This window comes from Saccopteryx bilineata, unplaced genomic scaffold (assembly GCF_036850765.1).
Source record: "Saccopteryx bilineata isolate mSacBil1 unplaced genomic scaffold, mSacBil1_pri_phased_curated manual_scaffold_34, whole genome shotgun sequence".
NCBI classification, from domain to species: domain Eukaryota; kingdom Metazoa; phylum Chordata; class Mammalia; order Chiroptera; family Emballonuridae; genus Saccopteryx; species Saccopteryx bilineata.
In genome coordinates, this window is record NW_027095460.1 from 122,581 (window position 1) to 127,516 (window position 4,936).

Below are 4,936 nucleotides of genomic sequence, written 5' to 3' on the forward strand. Positions count from 1 at the left end.
TGTCCTCTTAACCACATTAGGTATTTTGAACCACAAACTAAAATACCTACTTAAGTTTAATTGTCAGCAGTGTTTATACATTTAAGAATTTTATTTCTTTTCCCAGATTTATTTTTAAGGGGTTCATATTCATGGTGTTACATAAAGAATTGTTATTATTTTTGAAATTTTGATGGTTCCCTGCTCATATATAGAATACAGTTCATTCAGCACATTGACTGTATCACTATATTCAGATGGGAGCACTCAATTTTGCAGGTGTATTTTTTTTGTTGTTGTTGTTTTTACTTATATTATCCTTAATAGTCCTGAGTTATGCACACTGTTGTCAGTGGGAACCCAGCCTGCATCCTCTCCTGGGGCGGTTACTTGGTGCTCTTTGAGGACCCCACATGCAGGGTAAGGATGGACCCGCTGTCCTGGAGAACCGTGTGATCAGAGAGGCTGCTGTCCACGCTGAGCTGTGAGCCTCAGCCTCAGCATCAGGCTGGAGCCCAGCGATGGTCAAGGAGAGCAAGCTGCTGTCCCAGAATGAATAAAATGATCAGCCTCAGGAGCAGCCGGGAGCCCAGAGATGGCCGATGGGACGGAGCTGCTGACGGAGAGCAGAGACTCACTCTTGGAGAGTCTGCCTCTTGGAGAATGGTTTTGATTTTTATTATTGATTGATTTTAACGAGAGAAGAAGGGGAAGACAGAGAGAGTGAGACATAACATCAATCTATTCTGCTTGTGCCCTGACCGGGGGTTGAACCAACATCTGTGCTTCGGGACGATGCTCTATCAGCCAAGCTACCCCACCAGAGCCTCTTGGAGATTTTAACACTGAGAATAGTGGGTCAGCACAGGCTGAGCCTTAACTTCTGGAGACACAGAGACACCTGAGAAATGCAGAGTCCAGAACAGTACGCACTTAGAGCGGGGTGTGTGTGTGTGTGTGTGTGTGTGTGTGAGAGAGAGAGAGAGAGAGAGAGAGAAAGACTTTGCCTCATGGACCTTCAGGGAGCCATTTTCTCAGCATAAGGATGCGTGGCCTCCTGAGGGTGGTTCTCTATGCAAATCCATTCCTGGGCCTGGTCCTCTGTAAGACCCTCTGGGTCCTTGAGCTCCAGCAAAGGAAGGTTAGTATCTGGAATACCACTGATCAAGCACCAGGGCACATCTGACACAGGAACGAGGAATGTGATGTAGATTAGCTAGAATGACGATTCCATTTGGTCAGAAGTCCAGATCTCTTGGAATGAGAGAATTCTGTCCACTGCTGTCCCACAGGCACAAGAACCAGAGCTGTGGGGTCTTCAGTTCTGGAAGCACAGAGTGGGCGGTGGGCACACGGCCCCACTTCTCCCTACAAGTCTCACCACAGCTATTGTCACAGTGGCTGTGATTGCGATACCACCCTAGGGGTCACCACAAGAGTGTTTATTATTATTTTAGTAAAAAGAAAATGCGTGTGATTTTACTAATCTAAGCAAAATGAATGGCTAAATTAGTGCTGATTTTATTAGAAAACTAATATTATTCATACTGAGAAAAATGTTCCAGTTATGCTATATGCAACAGGCCTTCATTTGTCTGTGACATCAAGACTAACGTTGTGAAGGTCTCAGTGATTCTGTAAGAGGAATACTAAATATATCAATAGCTCCTATATGCCAGTAATCCAAGGCTTGTTAAATCATTTTTAAGGAAAATCAATAATTAAATTGTCATATTTAAAAGACTGGCTGTTGGTGGTGGGGAGGAGACAACTACAATTTGGAAAGCAGAGTGGGAATAAGATTATGAAGAAATGTTATTGTGATCTAATACTTGTTAATCACCCCCTTACAGCAAGACCTTGTCAGTTTTCTCTGATAACCAAACATGGAAATGGAGCTAAGGCCTGAAGGGCCAGAGAGATCAGGAGGGGGAGGGTCCCCCAGCAGAGGAGGGACAAGGAGGGACAGAGTGAGGGGCTGTCAGTGATGGTCTGGGGATCTGGGTCCAGTTAGACTTGAAGGCTGATCCAGAGAGAAGAAACTGTGTCTGTGACCAGGGTGAGTATTAACCCAGCACTATGGACGTATCAGCAGCAGCATAGTATTGACAGTTTGCAGCATAAGAGTTGAGGGTGAACATGACTGACTTGGTCATCATGTGTAGATACAGACACAGTGTTAATATGTTAACTTACTACTATCTTGTGGGCACAGGCAGGTGGACTCTATTATCTCTCCTGTGTGGGTAAATGGAATGCCCTGCACCACATAACCAAGTCCCTCACTCCTGGTCTTGAACAGGTGTAACTGCGAGTCTCCCTTCAGTGAGGAATCGTTGCAGAAGTTTCTCTATGAAAGAGGCTCAGAGGCAAGGACTGTTTGCCTAGGGGTTTTGTCTCACTTCCTCGTCATCTGAGACACTGTGAGTAATGGTAGCTGCTCCCACTTCCAACAGGTGTAGCACAGTAATAGTCCGCCTCGTCCTCAGGCTGGAGCCCAGAGATGAGCAGGAGCCCCCATTGGCCAAGGTGTCTTTGGATCCAGAGAAGCGGCTGGGGACCCTGGAGCCCTGGTGCTTATCTGAGTCTGACTTGTAACCCAGGAGATACCGAGGAGGGCTCCCTGGCTTCTGCTGGAACCAGTATATCCAGTATCCATCAACACTGGAGCCACCACTCAGGGTGCAGGTGATTCTGGCTGATGCTCCAGGAGATGCAGAGAGGGAGGGCGGCTGAGTTACCACAAACTGGGTCAGGGAACCTGCAAACACAGATGGTACATGGAACAAAAACTGAAGTAAAGTTTATCAGAGTCTGAACCAAAGTGGCTGATCCAGGTTGGATGGCTGCCATGTGTCTGTGAGGTTGTCCCTACCTGTGCAGTGAGAGAGGAGCACGAGGAGGAGAGGGGTCCAGGCCATGGTGCTCACAGCCCTGAGCCCACAGTGGGGCTGGGCTGCCCCAGGCCTCCTTTTCGTCTCCCCCCTCTGCCAGAGGAGGGGCTGTCCATGCAAATGTGTGTTTCTCAGTGACCACCCAGCCCCTCCCTGAGCTCTGGGGCTGAGCTCAGCTCACGCCCCACACTGAGGAGGATGGAGGTTGGCTTTATTGCATGGGGGAGTCTTGGGTGGAAGCACCTACCCAGAAAAAAGGAAAATAAAAAGGTCCCTGTGCACACTACTTCACCAGGACAGAGATCACAGGGCTGCTGAGTCTCCATCAGTGATCACAGGATCCAGACTTGAGGTGCATGGTTATTTATTTATTACTATTACAATTGTATTTTTTAACATTTTTAATGAATGTTCCTCATTGAGCAGTTGTGTCAAGACCACATGGCAACCCAGCAGTGCCCCCTCTTGGTCAAACATGTAAGAATAAAAAATTTGTAAGAATTAAGAGATAACTTCTATTGAAAATAGGTAAAATGCATGCTCTCCTTGAAACATGCTATTGGGCAATCCCAAGTGTTACAAGTGTGTAAGGTTTGCTCGCTTGCACTTTGCCTAAATATTGCCTGAGCACGGGGCAGCGCCATGTGTGTACAGTCTATGTGAGACTGGTGCTTGCCCTCAGGGCGGCAGATTGCAGGTTGTGGGTTGCCTGCCTGCTAGGGAGGGGCCATTGTTTGCTATTCTTTGCTAGAGAAGGGTTTGTTCCCCCAGCCTGTTTTGCTGGAGAGTCTGGAGAGAGAGAGGGAAGCAGTTCTTTCCTGCCTGTTTATTTGTCCACCTTTGTGAGACTTTAATAAACTGAATGGCCCACCATACTCTGGCTTTACAATTCCTTTACTTTCTGTCCAAATCCAATGTGAACCTGCATGACCAGCGTCACTGGCCTTACACATACAAAATTGGCTCTAGTAGAAATATAGAAATTAACAAAACAATTTCTGTAGAAAAATTAAAAACATAATGAAACTGCTTCACTGATTGCCATAAGATACACACATTTTCACAGGGAACCTCGACCAAACCTTCAAAGATTAGGGGGTTCCAATTATATTCTTCATATTTTCCAGAAGACTCAAAAGTATATAGCAGTCATCGTTTTTGGTTATAGCATTGATAAACACACATTACTCATGAATTAAACATAAAGGGAAAATAATCCATTAATATGAAATATTGTTACAAATGTTTAAAATAAGAGAGCTTAGGAACATATAAATAATTTTATACACTATTATAAAGTGTGATTTTTTCTAATGATATAAATTTTATTTATATTAAGACATATTTTTATATAAAACAATATATTTATAATTAGTAAATATATATGATCATAGTGTCTTGATTGATGTCAGCAATGCCCTTTTATCAGATTTAATAGCAACTCCTAAAAAGCCATATAAAAATATAAACATATGCATTTATAATATTCTAATAAACACTCACATACCTGCATAACTTAGCAGTAAATGCAGCATCTTAGTTAATGAATGGGGATGGGACATTCACAAAAATCACCAACAGGCAAAGGTGACCTTTATCTCCATCATTATTCACAGCATTCTGCAAGTACTCCTGCCCTCCATGCCAGGGTCCTCACAGACCAGAAGGAGAAGGAGGAGATGAACCCAGGGCAGAGGCACCTGGGTCTTGATCAGCATGGGTCCTGGCAGGACAGCTCACCCACTGAGCACACTGATGGCCAAGCTCCCGGGTGGCCCTGAGGGAGCTGCCAGCTGGTTGGAGCAATCTCAGGATTGTCACACACTGTCCACCCGACCCTCAGACCCCACCTCACTTGTCCTCTCTGACACACCAGGCCCTCCAGTAGAGGAGCACTGGTGCACTGAACCCCCTTTTCTGAAGCTGCTTGTGACATCACATAGGGACTCAGGGCCACTGGGATTGTAGACAAAGGGGGTGTGGGGCTAAGGGTGTCCCTCTCACTGTTAAGGGGTCTCAGAGACCTTGTCTTGCAGGTGGATCAGCAAAACACACACAGACAT